This window comes from Manis pentadactyla, chromosome 4 (assembly GCF_030020395.1).
Source record: "Manis pentadactyla isolate mManPen7 chromosome 4, mManPen7.hap1, whole genome shotgun sequence".
In the NCBI taxonomy this organism is placed as follows: Eukaryota; Metazoa; Chordata; class Mammalia; order Pholidota; family Manidae; genus Manis; species Manis pentadactyla.
The window spans coordinates 97280828-97296689 of record NC_080022.1 but is presented as its reverse complement, the minus strand read 5'-3'; the positions used below and the strand labels follow the sequence as shown (position 1 = coordinate 97296689).

At 43.1% G+C, this 15862-nt stretch overlaps 2 pseudogenes; both read left to right on the top strand.

Annotated features, from left to right (window-relative positions):
* The first annotated feature begins 4421 nt into the window (after nt 1-4421).
* On the top strand, nt 4422-6991 carry LOC118931193 (WD repeat-containing protein 75-like; annotated as a pseudogene).
* LOC118931194 (60S ribosomal protein L36-like) lies at nt 4518-4834 on the top strand (annotated as a pseudogene).
* Nucleotides 6992-15862: the final 8871 nt, after the last annotated feature.

The window sequence follows — 15862 nt, the reverse complement described above, 5'->3', positions numbered from 1 at the left end:
CTCAACCTCTATCCTCCCCTATGTTCCAGCCCAGGGTCAGACCTGAGTTTGGGGACCTGAAGCTTATATAGGCTGTGGGCAATCGGGGCTTAGATTAGGCAAATGAGATAAAATGACAATCAGTAGAGGATTTTATAGGCATCTCTGAGGGTCCCTGGAAGCTTACACTTCATTAGCTCCAGGGACAACCCCCTTCTCTTCCAGATTCTCCTTTATTTCTCTTTTTTTAAAATAATTGAAATACATTTGACATGTAACATCCCATTAAATTAAGGTGTTAGATTTCCCTTACTTCTTTCTGTCCCTTTGCTCTAACTGCTCATGTTACCTGGAATGCCGTTAACTTGAATTTGCATCTTGGCATTTCTTTGACTTTCAGATTTCAGCTTAAATGTCACATCTTCAGAGATGCCTCCTATGAACACCCAAGTTAAGAATCTACCTAATCGCTTGAAATAACATCACTCTGTTTTAATGGTAGGCATAGTACTTGGTCCTATTTGATTCTTTGTTGTTCATTTGTGTATCTTCTATCTGTCTTTCCAAAGGGAAATGTCACTCCATGGGGTTGGGAACTTGTATTATCCATGACTTTACTGAAAATGTACCTGGCACATTGTACGTGCTCCTGAGGGGAGGAACAGAGCCTCTCCCCTCAAAGAGCCCACTATTCAGTGAGTATATCAGATATCCATGACTACCTGCAACGCAAGAGAGAAGGGCATTGACATGATGAGGGGGGTACAGAGGAAGGGCTGGGGGAATTCGAGGAAGGAAGATATCTTTTCTGAAGAAATTGAGGTTGCTGCCTAGAGGAGGGGTTCTTTGGTCTAGGCCTTGAGATATATGTGTCATTGAATATGTAGAGCATTAAAGAATTATCCAATGACACTTGTTAAAGCACAGTAAGGCAGACTTCATTCAGGACCATCATGATCGGCACTTGCCATGGGAACCACTGTAATGAGATTCTGCAGTGGAGGAGAGATTGGACTCAACTCTAAATACAGCAGAGGCAACTGAGAATTTATTGCCAAGGAGTAGGGTGGGGATCAGTGGATGCAAAATTACCAAGAGAAACATCAAGGGTAAGGGGGTTTCTGGCTAAATGGAGAAAACAGGACTCTTGCTGAAGACATGCTGGGATGATCAGATGTCACCTGGGGGAGGTGGAGGAAGAGGAACCCAATTAGATATTGAGGGTGCTGCGGGAGCTTCTTGCTAAATTACACTGATTTAGCAGGGTTCTTGCTAAAACTGGATTTTACAAGAATATATATAAGTGGACCTTGGAGAAGTTTCAGGAGCCTGACGCATGTTTGGGCAAGGAAAGAATCTTCGCCAGTTCCCTCTGTTGTTCAAGGAAGCAAGAGACATTCTTCTTTCCTCTGAATAATCTACGTCCATTTCTTATTTGGTTGCCTTTTGCTCATTAAGGACCACCTGAATCACCGTCTCTTAGGACTTAGTATGATAGGATATTTGCTGGATGGTGCTAGCAGTCAGCATTTAATGAGGGGAGTGTCTATGAAAATAAAAGAGAAAGTAGTAATGGCTGGAAACCCACCTTCTGAGTCTAGAGGGAAGTTAGTAAAGAAAGCTTCTGGATGTTGGGCTCCAAGCATCTTCAGACGGTGGAGTGAGGATGGGAATCTGATGATTTTTCTGGTTTGCAGTTTGAATGTCTCTGGGGATGTCACTGGGTGCTCTGGTGAACTTTCTGAGTGGCCCACACAGGAACATGAAGGCTGTCTATAAATGATCTCTTGTGTTGTCACTGAAATTTGTATCAAGTCTTCCAGTGTCAGTGTCCAGGGCTTCAGGAAAAGGGCAGTTTCAGTTCTCAGTGACTCCAAGTCAGTGTGTGGAAGAAACTGAAAATGTTAATTTGGACGTTTTAACCATATATTGGAGGAATCTAGAAAAATTGAGGAGGATCCATCTCATTTATAGGCAGATAACAAACTCTGAAAGATGATGGACAGGCACAGAATCTAATACTTCACAGAGTGTACTAGTTTTTCATTGAAATACACTTTTTCTCTATACCGTCACCCCTGTTTCTATCAAAGATAATCAAAATAAGACTAATTTGTTTGCAAAATAAGTCTAGGCTAATTCAGCTTGGCCTGATTATTTACATAAGTGTAGCAAGAATGGTAATTGACCACATGGCTTTTTTTGTTTCAACTGTTGCTTTGCTGGAACTTTTCATAAGGAATCTCAGATGAGACTTCTAAAAGTCTCTCAAAGCTAGATGACATTCCAAGAACTTGTCACCAGACTTTGTTACCAGGACTTATATATTTTGATGAATTCTTTTGCTCTTGCAATTCTCAAGAAATTTTAAGTCTAGCTCCTCCCGGAAAATGGCCTTTCCTACTCACCTGTAAGGTCAGGAGCCCTGTAAGCCAGGTACCAGGCAAGTTGTGTTTTTTTCCCGATAGGAATTGCAGGCATTCACTCCACAAAGCCAACCTTAGTTCCTTAAACCATCTAGCCATATCTGATACTATGCATCATTCTCAAATATGACATTCTAGTCAAAGCCATGGTAATATAACCAATGTTTCAAATTGTATCCTGTTATAAGGAGAACAGACACTTATTGAACATATGCAAATTGCTATATTGATTCCAGTGGAAATAAGAATATTTAATGAGTTTCCAAACTTTGGAGGGCTCAGAGAGAAAAAATAAATGTTTCATTTCTGTTTACAAAAGTATAATCTACTAAACTACTGTAAATTATATACAATTTAAGCCAAATAGGAAAGGCATTCCTTATATCCAGAAAGTAGAACATTAAAGAAGCAACAATGTTACGAACAAAAATAGTCATCACTCTTTATCATTTCATTGGTCTTGTGTAATTAATTCTTGCTGTGCTTGATCTTGGGTTAGCAATTTTATGAATCCATAGTGTCTCCACTTGAATTGTGGAAATTCTCACTTAATCCAATGATACGATCTCAAAGTTAGTTGAGTGGTGCCATCATAGAGCATTTGCCTGTAGCTTATGGTAAAGGTTTACAAAGAAGAATTGGAGTAAAACAATAACTGTCTATAAATGACAAAAGACTTAAAAATAGCCGTGGTTAATGATCTGATAAGAATTCACTTGATAAGGAAATTTATTCCATTTCTATGGCATACATTTTAACATAAAACCAGAATTATTATTGATAACATTATGCCAGACATACCATCAACAGGAAGGGTAATGACAAATCTGTATCATTCATACAATCTCTGTTTAAAAAAAGAAAAAGATTTCTTACAATTCCTTGCTAAGGGTAGACCAATAATCCAAGAAAACTTTCTCTTTCTAGTTATGTCTTCTTCTGGATTTGTCAAATAGACAAATCCATTGTTCTTGCCTTGTATACTTTTCCTTATCAAAAACCCACCCTAAGGGCAGGAGGGTGGTGGACATGGGTAAAATAGGTGAAGGCGGAAAAATTAGTGATAATGTTCCATATCTTGACCTGGGCGATGGGTACATAAGTATACACATGTCAAAATTAATTGAGCTGTACCCTAGGATTTCTGCATTTTATTGTATGTACCTCAATAAAAAGAAGAGAAACCAAAACCATGTCCTATTTTCCTCACATAATTTGCATTAAAAATTGTTTCCCTTATTAATTTTACTAGTTTTACTATGTATATTGATTATAATATTTAACCATCGGTAACTTTTCTTCTACAGAGAAAACTAGAAAGTAGATAATTGTGAATTACCTGTCACATATCAGGGTTCTATAACCAACTATCAAATTTATGAATGCACTATTGCACAATGTATAGGGGCACGTGTTTCCTGATAGTGTAATTTTTCAATGTGGCAAAACTATCTCAGTTATCTATATAATGTATTTACCTTACTTAAAATGATGTAGATTTTTATCTTAAGCAAACATAGCTATCCATAACACCAAGCAAAGCTATCCATCAGCTCAACGTATTTCCTGGTTAACTATTTTACAGCACATGCATGTGAGGCAAACATCAAAATAGCAAAAATCCTGAAAAGTTAAATACATGGGTCTTCTGTTTTACTACTATGTTTGACATACATGAAGTGATGGATATCAAGTAATTAATGTTTACTGCATCTTTACTTATACATTTGTTCTCTGTTTGAATTTATCATTTTTATAATCTTGAATATCCAGTAGATATAGTACTAGCCTATTCGACTAGTAAACCCAAATGCAATAAAAATATAAAATACATGCTCATATTATGCTTAATATGGACAACTCAGAAGCCATAGTTGTATTAAACTAATTTTATTTATAAACTATTTTATGAACTCATGTCAACTTGCAAAGGATTTGGGTTAATTCCCACACCTTTGGGAGTTTTAAGACTATTGTATTCAATTTATGTTTTTATTTACTTTCTGTAAGTGCTTAATTATCTCTAAGCCAATTTGAATACGAAGTCTTTAGGGGATGTAATAAATTAATTGGCAAGCCTTCTGCCACAGTAGCCACTGAAGAGCAGTGGCCATGGCTCCGCACTGCCCCACAGCCACGGGCATCAGCAAGGGTGACAGGGTGGCCAAAAACGTGAGTGAGCCAAGGTATAGCTGCTGCCACTGTGTGCGCCTGACCAAGCACACCAAGTTATGTGGGACATGATCCAAGAGGTGTGTGTCTTAACCCTTATAAGCAGTGTGCCACAGAGCTGCACAAGATCTCCAAGGACAAGCTGGCCCTCAAGTTCATCAAGGACAGGGTGGGGACACATACATGCTAAGAGGAAGAGAGAGGAGCTCAGCAGCCTCCTGGCGGCCTTGAGGAAAGCAGCAGCCTAGAAGGACTGAACCCCCACACCTCCGTGCATAATAAAACCTTTCAGAAAAAAAATTAATTTGGTAATACCATTCAGAGGTAGAAAAATATCACACATACATAACATACATACATACACATAGCCATAAGCATACAAACAGATGCAAACATCTTACAGCTTCTGTTCTAAATTTTAGCTGAGTCGGTAAAACATAGTATTACAGACTTAGTGTTTGATATAAAATAGTTTCTGTCTTTTCATCACTTTGTATTTTTACCCAAATCGTGTCTGACAAAAGTGGAAAAATTGAGATTACCTACTCAGTAAGAAGGCTAATGCTTTTCACTCATGTTTATGGAGAAGACTGTTAAGATTTTCTTTTGCCCTGAGATGTAATCTTATGGATGGTGTGTGCTATGTTTTAGGCAAATGACTGAGGAGACACATAGCAGCTGCCTGGATACCTCAAAGTCTACATGAGTGGGCAAAACATCCAAAAAAAGAGTGTTTCCAGATCACTCTTCTTCTCTTCTCAGCCTCAGGTGGTTCCTTTCAGGGGTTTCTGAGTCCTTTGAGCCCCAAATGGAGGGAAGGAGACCTTAAGTTCAAATGACTGATGGGCTGGAATGGGAAAAGTCAAGGTCAGGCAGGGGCGGGCAGAGGGGTGCAGGAAGTAGAGGTGTGAAGGATTCAAGGGAGGAAGAGAAGCAGTGGGAAGAAAGAGGTCTTGGAGGAGCCAGTTTGAGGAGAGCTTAAGTTTCCGAAAAAAGCCAGTGAAGTTCCACACTATCCTCTGCAAAATCGTGCCAACAAGGAGGTGGGTAGAGTTGGCAGTACATGTAGCCAGAATGGATTAAATAAGGGGGTTACAGTCAACTATGAAGTTCCTGTGGGAGAAGTAGGACCCAATAGAGAAAACACAGAGGTTTCAGAGAGAGCCAGGAAGAACTTTCCTGTCCATGGAATCAGGGAATAATCCCCACTGAGAAGCCAGGAAGAAGTCCTTCCAGGACAGGAGACTTTTAAAGAATCTCGGGCTCATCGGTGAGTTCCTGCGACTGTGAGAAGATGGTGGTGAAGGCGAGTCTCCGTGTGGTTCGTTGTGGTGGCAGCGAGCTGACCTTCAGGAGAACAGTGTTCTCAGCGGATTCTAAACACATCTTCCGTGTTTCTGGAGATTTTGTTAAAGTTCATAGCACAGTGCCAGAAGAACGTGCATACATATTGCAAGGACACAGAAATCTGGTGACTGGAATCCAACTCAACCCCAACAATCATCTACAGCTATATCCTTGTTCCTTTGATGGCACAATTAAACTGTGGGACTATATAGTTGGCATTTTGATAAAGACTTCCATAGTTAGACATAAACTTCATGCCCTCTTTACTCTTGCCCATGCTGAGGATTCTGTCTTTCAGAAATATTTCAGCTGGTTTCAGTGAAACTGCCAAAATCTTCAAGTCAGGAAGTAGAAGCTAAGGAGTTGTCCTTTGTTCTGGATTATATAAACCAGTCACCCAAATGCATTGCCTTTGGAAATGAGGGAGAATGTGTTGCTGCAGTATGGGACTTTTACTTGACTGTTTTATTTTTTCAAATAAAAAAACAACATCAAGGTTTACTTTATCATCATAAAGAAATAAGAAACATGCTAAAAACAATTTTACATTTGTAGTATGTCACCCAAAGAAACACTGCACAGCAACTGGTCACAGGGATGGCAAAATTCATCTTTGTAAGAATTTTGATGATGATAAGAAATATACGAACACATGTTTACATTGGCACCATGGTATGGTTATGGATTTGGCTTTTTTGCAGACAGGCACCAGTCTGCTGAGTGGTGGTCTTAAGTCTGTCCTTGTAGAGTGGCTTGATGCAACAGAGAAAAATAAGGAGTTCCTCCCCCATTTAGGAGCTACTATTAAACACATCTCAGTCTCACCAGCAGAGGATCTGTTCTGTACTTCTCACTCTGATACCAAGTTAATAGTTATTCAGTGAAACCTTGAGGCATCTGCAGTAATCCAAGGCCTAGTGAAAGACAGCAATATCTTTACTGGTTTGATGACTGGTCCAAGAACTAAAGCTTTGGTTTTGAGTGGAAAACCTGGCTATTTGCAGTTTTATTCTCTCCAGCACGATAAGCAGTTATACAATGTAAAATTTTGACCCATTAAATAACATTAAAACTAATGAAAGCTCTTTACAGTACAACTGGGGTCAAGTTATTTATTTAGTAGCTTCTAAAACAAGACTCTCTGCCTACATTTACTTGACATAGTGAATATTGTCTGTGGTTACTTGGTGCAGTTGTTTACAGCATAATTCTAATGAAGTCATGGCTGAAGACTAAGTTTACATGTAACCCAGTTTTGCTCTTGTGCTGGCTCCCTCTTTGTTTTACTTTCTTTCAGCCTGCACTTTAATTAGCTGTCAAACCCATCTGTACATTTGAGACACAAGGATAGAAAATAAGAATATGAAGATTGACAATACAAATATGTTTCTGCTTTGTGGCAAAGCAAGTCATATGTACATAGTGACAATAAAATTTTCAATATAGATTCAAAAATATATATCCTGGGACCATAACCAGCTTCAGAATCTTAAGAACCAAAATCTGTCCTTGCCAGCTTCAACAGATACTGGAATAATGGTTCAGGAGTCTGACTCACTGACCAATGGACCACCAATCATTCATTCAGGAGTGAAGACAAAGGCTTCAAAGGTGGACAGTAAGGTCCTGCATGAGAGGTCCAGGGTCCAATGATGGAGCTGATCCCATCCAAGTCACAGCACCATAACTGTTAAAGGAAAATTATTGAATAACACTTGTTTCATCATGGTAAGACAGGCTTTATTCAGGACCATTGCAATAGGTCAGTGGATAGAAAAAAACTAAGAAACATCAGGGATAAGAGGGGTTCTGGCTAAACACACCTAACAGGACTTTTGCTCAGGACAGGCTAAGGTGATCAGGCACCACCTGGAGGATTTATGGAGAATGAGGAAACCTATTAGAGGCTGAGAGTGTTTACATATGGAGGATGGGGTATTCTTGCTAAACTAACCTAGCAGGATTCTTTTTAAAACTGGATTTTACAAACACATGCACAGATGGACCTAGGAAAAGTTTCAGGAACTTGTCTAAGCTTTGGTAAACCAAATAGTCTTCATCAGAAAACAGGGCCACAGTGGGGGCATTCCAAATTAGAAACATAAAAGTACAGGGTGTGTGTAGGAAATGGAAATGATGATTTTATTACTTATCCAATGTTATGTAACAAAGCACTCCAAAACTAATAATTATGGCATATTCACACTATCAGTAGGGATCCAATCTGGAAGGCAGAAGCCACACTAAGTATTTTAAGTAGAGGGGATTTAATACAGGGTATTACTAGCACAGCCACTGAAGGGCTGAAGAAGACAGAGGTAGTACTAAGCTAATCCTCAAATAAGAAGGCGGGAAGAAACTACCCTTCAAGGATAAGGAAACACAAGGGAAGAAGAGGGTTTTATAGACCCAGAAGCTTGGAAGAAGGGCTTTAAGGAAGTAGGGCTTCAGCTTCTGAGGAGGGGATACCACCCACTGCTGCTCGTGCCTCTATAAGAAGCAAAAGTTGGTTCTGAGAGTGAGAAAAGAGCTGGGGAGGCTGGAGATAAGTGACACTGCTGGAGCTTCACTGAAAGGAACATGGATAAATAGAGATAAAAATGAAGGCAAACCCTTTCTCCCCCTCCAACCTCCAATCTCTCTTCAGTGTACCCTATTGACAGAACCTTAAAGGATACCAGTAGGAAATGAAAAAATGTGACTTGCAGAGTCACAGGATCACAGTCCAGAATTTAGAAGGGTGGGTTGGGACTCCAGAGACAATAGGTAACTGGTACACATACTATGGAATATTATGTAGCAATGAAAATAATGAGCACTGACTGCATGTCACAACAGAGCCAAATTTAAAAACAATGTCAGTGCAAAAAGAAAACCCAGAAGACTTTATCAAGCATATCACTTCTAAAAAAGCCCCAAAATAAGCAATCCTATACAAATATATAATTTAGGCATATTTAGTTGTTTGATGAAATAAATGGTTGCAGAAAAGCAAGGGAAGGGATACTGGAAAGAGGCTGAGTAGGAATACATAATGGCACATATACTAGACAAAGACTTTAAAACAACTGTCTTAAAGTTTCCCAGAGAACTAAAGAAAGATGTGTGGAAAGTCAAGACAATGGAGCAAAATAGAAATGTCAGTAAAGACATAGAGACCCTAAAAACAATAGAGACCTAGAAATTCTGGAGCTTAGAATTATAATTACTGAAATGAAAAATTCACTAGAGAGATTCAAGTGCAGATTTGTGCAGGCAGAAGAATCAGCAAACTTGAAGACAAGACAATGAAAATTGTGTTGTGGGGGAGGGAGGTCTGAGGAGCAGAAAGAAAAACGGTTGATGAAAAGTGAGCAGAGTGTAAGTGACCTGCGGGATACATCAACTTGGTCAACAGGTCAACGTATGCATTGTGGGAGAACCAGAGGGGAAGAACATAGCCGTTGTGGAAGACAGTACGGTGATTCCTCAAAAAGTTAAAAACAGAATTACCATATCATCAGCAATACCATTTCTGGATATATACCAAAAATATTGAAAGCATAGTCTCAGATATTGGTACACCTGTGTTCACAGAAGCATTATTCAGAATAGCTAAATCACGGAAGAACCCAAATGTTCACTGATGGATGAATGGATAAGCAAAATGTAATGTATAAGGAAGGAAATTCTGACACATGTTACAGCATGGATGAACCTTGAGGACATTATGCTAAGTGAAATAAGCCAGTCAGAAAAATACAAAAACTGCATTATGATGCATATGTTAGATATTTAGAAGAGTCAAATTTGTGCAGACAGAAAGTAGAACGGTGGCTGCCAGGTACTGGGGGAGTTGTTTAATGGGTATAGAATTTGTTTTACAAGATAAAGAGTTATGGAGCTGGAAAGTGGTGACGGTTATACAACATCCTTCATATATTTAATACCACTGAACTGTACCCTTAAAAATACAGTATAAATGCATTTAATACTACAGAGCTGTACATTTTATGTGTATTTTACCACAATAAAAAATTGCTTTAAAAATAAAGTGAAACGAATGAAAAGAAACAAAGGGAAAACTTGTAATTTATGACAGTGGTTACTTGTTGCGGGAGACAGGAAGGAGAGGATAAGAGGAACAGCGAGGAAGACGCCAGTTACCACGCGATGTTTCAGCTCTCTTGACTGGTGGCAGGCTCACAGATGTTAAGATGTTAAGTATGTCACATTTGTTAAATTGTCTTTGTAGCACGAAACACTATATTTTAAAATATAAGCGAGAAAACAGTGGTAAAGCAGGACGGAACCCAGCTTGGAGGAAGGCCACTGGAACAGAGAGCACAGGCCGGCGCTTAGCCGCGACGCCACGACAGAGAGCGCAGGCGCAGGAGGAGGAGCGGAGGGCCACCCGGCTGCAGGGCTGCAGGGCTGCAGGGCTGCTCTGGCCCACACGAGGGCGCCGTACGCCGCCACCTCCAGCGCGGGTCCTGGAAGGGAGAGAAGCGAGGAAGCAGGCCTTCTGTCTGCCCGCAGCCTGGCCCTTTTCTCCAAGTCCCTGGTGTGAGGAGGCCTTGAGAAGGTCTGTGTGAGGTCCCTCTGGCAATTGGAAACACAGCCGGCTTTCAGGCCCTGAGGAATTCATGCATGTGTCTGTCAGGGCCGCCTGCGTGGGGCTCAGGAATGTTTGTTTATTGAAGTGTGTGCGGTACGCATGTGCTGTTGGGAGTGACTGCGTGTAGGTGGTTGGGTGTGGGTTTGTGGCTTTCTCCAAGGATACAGGGAGTGAGGGAGGGGGGAACGGGGAGGGGTAGTTCTTGCTTCCTCAGGGCTGGGGCTGGTAACCTGGAGCAAGATGAAGCAAGATCCAGCTCCAGTGGACTGAGCCCAAAGCAATGGTTTCCCCATGACAGGAAAGCTGGGTGTGCAAGAAGAGCAATAAACCCTTGCCTTCAGCCTAGCTGCTGGCAGTGGAGGTCACCTCCCTCCCCCTGGCCCAGGACTGGATATTGGGGGCTTCCTTCTGGGTCTGCGGGACCCCCACGTCTTCTAGCGGTGGTTCATCACGGAGCAAATGCTAGGCTGCCAGGCCCTGGAGCCTGCCCAGTCTGTAGCTCAGTGACCTGAGGTCACAAAGATGTGCCCTGGGCACAGCCCAGCAGAGTTCTTGTGACCCATGAAGCACCACTGGTCTCAATTTGGATCAAAACATTTTTTCCTACTGAAAGCTGCCTGGGATGGTGGCATGGAGCCCAGGTTTGCGGAGGGGGGCAAAGGGTAGCAGAATAGGCACCCTTCAAATATATGCCTCTTGGGCATAGGATTATTTTGAGCTGATTATTTTGAGAAACAACAGACAAAGGAGCTCTGAAGCAGAGTAGAAATTACTTTTTGGAAAGGGAAGCCTATATTTATAAAGGAAATGTCCATTAGTAAGTGTGTCACCCTCTCTGTACTAGAAAGAAAAGATGACTAAATCCAAGAGAATCTTATCAATGGAGAAGCCACAACTTAAATCTAACAAACCTTCCCTTCGTTTACCCTGTTTTTCCTGATAACTTCCTGAGTAGGCCTCCCCCAGACTCCCCCTTTCTTTTGTCGAGCTGAAGAAGGTATTTGAGTGGTGTCTTAGGCCACCTGGAGAATTAACTCATTTTTCTGTGGGTATCTCGAATATACACAGTAGATATGCATGTGAATAAACGTCTGTTTGTTTTCCTCTCATTAGTCTTACACAGGTCTCAGCCAAGAACTCGGAAGAGTAGAGGAAAATTATTTTCCCTCCTCTACAGAGGGGACAGCTCCCAGGGACCTAGAAGCTTCTGCTCCCTCTCACCACAGTCTCTGTGCAGCTAATGCACATGAATAAGCCCTGCAGGCTGTACCCTGTCCTGGCATCTCAGCAGGAGAATCAGAGAGCATTAAGGATTGGTGGAAAGTAAGCCTGGGGTGGGAGCCTCAGGCCAGTAGGCTGAGGCCCTGTCCCAGAGCAGAGGGAGAGGAAGTCCTGAGGATTATCAGAGCCAGACCAGGAGGAGGAATAACAAGCCCCAGAATTTCTGCGGTCCTGAAACACAGTGGGGACCATAGCGGGACATTGAGTGCTTTGGAGACCCCTGCTGGGGAGGGGAGAATGAAAACAGAGCTTCACAGGGATCTGGTTGACCCTCTTGTCACTATCCAGACTTGTCCCCAGCAGACCTTCCCCTCAGCCGCCTGGCCCTTACCTCTGTACACTTCCATTTTTCCCAGGATCTTTGATTCCTAGGCCCAGTCAACCATGAGAAGGATGAGAGAGAGCAGCATCCTTCTGGGATGGGATTGCTCTAGGGAGTAGAAGGACCTGGCAGGGAGCAGGGGTTCCAGGAAGCAAGGCTTAATGACTGTGTAGTCATTAAGAAGAAGGCAGGCATTAATATCAGGCTTGGGTTGGTTAGAATTCCAGTTCAGCCACCTAGTAGCCATGTATCCCGAAATGAGCAAATTATTTTTGCCTTACTGAAACTTGGTTTATCATCCATTGAATGGGAACAATAATTATCTTGGAGAGTTATACAAATTTAGAAAGTAGGAATGTAAAGTACTTGAGCAACAGTAAAGGCTTTTACTATCATGCCCAAACCCCCACAGGGTGGCTCCAGTCCTCTCACCTGTGTAAATAGCGGGCCTCTCTTCTGGGTTCAGACCCATGCAATTCTATACAGTTGACCCTTGAACAACGTGGGAGCTAAGGGTATTGACCCTCCTGTGCAGCTGAAAATCCTAGTATAACTTTTGACTCCTCCCAGATTTAATTTGTAATCTTCTACTGTTGATATTATGGTAGTGATTGATAAAATAGACTAGTACTACATATATTTTATGCATTCATGACAAATCTTTTTAAACTTTTTTTCAATATGTCTAGGTTCCATTTGTTGTCTACTTTTTCAAATTGTTGCAAATCTCCAAAAATTTTTCCCAACATATTTATTTTTTAAAAATCCATGTATAAGTGAACTCACACAGTTCAAGCCCGTGTTGTTCAAGGGTCAATTGTAATTTACCTGCACTACTGTGATAGTGAGTCAGTAAGAAGTTAATATGTTACCTAGGCAGCAATGGGTTAATGTGTCCCTGTTGACAAAAGCCTCTGAGAAAATGCCTTGATTCTAAGGAGTCCATTGGATGGAGCCAAGTCCTGTGGGCAAAAGTGCAGATGGGTCTCCTTTCATCTGGGATCTCACAGCAGAAAGAACACTGACCTTTCAGAGCAGAAAGAGGTGGGGTGGCTGCCTGTCCCAACAGAGATTGTGGGTCAGGGGCTTTGCGTAAGGCCATGCTGATGTCCCTGGTACCTTTCTGTTATGGGGATGAGAGGTCAGGGGTCACGTTCCTCCAGCACTGGGGGAGGAGCCAGGTTCTGAAGGTAGACTATGTGTGCACAGCTTGTCCCTTCTCCCTGCCCACCTCAGCCATCCAGCTCTGCTCTGGAACCTTCAGTCATCCAGTTAAATTCCCTTTGGTGAGGTAGGGCGAAGCCTCCCTGCTTTTCCCTGCCTCACCCTGGCACATAATAGCGGTTTAATAAACGATGGTGGACCTGAATTGCATTTAGGTCATATGGTTGATGGGAGGGAGGGGGCTTTTTGTTAACTCAGTCCACAGGCAGGGAGCCTGTGGTTGGGCACCACCCCAGGATCAGGTGCCAGTTGATGGGGACCCTACCCTTCTGGGTGTGCCTGCCTTTGAAACCTGGCAGCCACCCCAGGTTGCTCCCTGCCCCTACTCCCACTCCCTATGTGTTCACTCTGCCTCCTCCTAAACTCCCTTGAATCTGCTCTGCCTTTTCCCTTGGCCTTTTCTAGGCACCCATTATTTCTAGCCCTGACCACTGCAGTGTCATTAACTGAAATCCTCACTTTCAGTCTTGACACCTTCCAGCTTATTGCACAAATTGCATCAAGGTGATTATTTCTTAAACTGAATGGGGATGATTTTTCTCCCTGCTTAAACACCTACCATGGCCCTCCATTGCCCACAGGATAAAACTCAAGTTCTTCAAAATGACATGTAAAGCCTCATCATATTTCCAGGACTCTGCTTTACTCTCCCCTTTCATTTTTACACACCACCCCTACCCATCACGCTGAGTCCTAGTCACACTGAATTGTGCACTCACAGAAAATGCCAAGCAGCCTCCATCTTCCAAGGATTTGTACAGTTGATCCTTGAACAACACAGGTTTGAAATGCATGGTCCACTTATACTTGGTTATTTTTCAGTAAATGTATTGGAAAATTTTTTGGAGATTTGAGACTGAAGGCAAATTCTGGCACGCTGAGACCCCCACCCCTTAAGATCCAATCACCACCGACCAGATGGTCACCTACCCTTAAGATCCAGTCACCAACGCAGAACACACCGTACCCCTACTCCTTAAAAACACGCTTCCTCACCCACGAGCTGCTGCTCCCTCTCTGGGGTCAGCCATTTTCTCCTTCAGATAATAAAATCTCTTGCGTGGGCCCGTGTCTCCTGAGTCATTCTGGGGTAAGGAGGGTCGTGGTGAGATACCCTTTCAGAGACAATTTGAAAAAACATTTTTTTCCTCTAGCTTGCTTTATTCTAAGAATACAGTATATAATGAATACCACATGCAAAGTGAATGTCTGTTGACTGCTTATGTTATCTGTAAGGCTTCCAGTCAATAGGAGGCTGTTACTAGTTAAGTTTTTTGGGAGTCAAAAATGATATGCAGATTTTTGGCTGCACAGGAGTCAGCACCCTGAATCTCCCCGCATTGTTCAAGGGTCACATGTATATGTATGTTCTCCATGTAGGTAGAAATTAGCATTATGATGCACATACAGACACCTTGTTTCTTCCTGCTTGATTTGTTAAATTTCTAGCTCTCTTCAAGCCTCATGTTAGAGTCCACTACTACTAGATGGCAGGCACTTACCTTCCCCATCCCACCCACAACTGGCCACGGTGTCCCCTCTCTGCTCCCAGCAACCTGTGCCCCTGGGCTGTCGTGACCCTGTTACATTGACCACTTTGCTTTATGTTGCACTTTGTGCTGCCCTGGAGTGTCCTCATCCCTTCAGGGCCGGGGACTGTCATGTCTGTTGTGTCTCCTCTGCCTGGTCCGGTGCTGGCACGTGGCCAGAGTGTATCATGACCTTTGTGATGCTCTGCAGAGCCCACCTTCATGCCCCACGCGCCGGGTGCCCGGAGCAGAGTGCTCTCCAGGCAGCAACGCAGCTAATCCTCATGCGGCAGACTAGCACCCAGACCCGTTCCCCTATTTCCCGTCCTTCAGAGGCAGAGTTAAAGCTGCACCTCTCAGCCTGGCTCCTGGAGCGTGGCAGACACATACTGCGATCCCATGCTTGGACCCTCGCATGGGGTTTGGCATGTGGAACAGTGCCAGGGGCTGCCTTCCTGCTGCTGTGGCAGCTCCCTTCTGGCTGGCAGGGCCCTGCAGAGGTGTATCTTTTCCTGCAGCTGTGTCTAGGGTGTGGCCCCACCCTTGGTGGCAGCAGTGGGAGCCTCGTCTCCCTGCTCCCTGGATCACAGCCACTCCAGTGTATGCCGGCACTCGGGAGTGTCAGTGGCGACCTCCGGATGCCCACCTCCCTTACTGCCCAGGTCGAGGGAGCAGGTCCCCTAGAGACTCAGTCTTACCTCTTCCCCTCCCCCATGCAGTCACCCCAACCATCCCCAAAGCACCTAACCCCCTGTATCAAATCCCTTTCTGCTCAAATTACCTTCAGTGGTTCCTATTCCCTACACTGAACTCTGGCTGATAACTATTACTGTCCTTCTTTTATAGACATGGACATGGAGGCACAGTGACCTTCCCAGAACCATATAGCCAGTGAGTGGGAGAGCCCGGTTCTGAGCCCAGGTCTTTCTGACCCAGAGCCCACTACCCCATCTGGCCTCGGTGAGGATGTGTTGAGGTGTGCCAG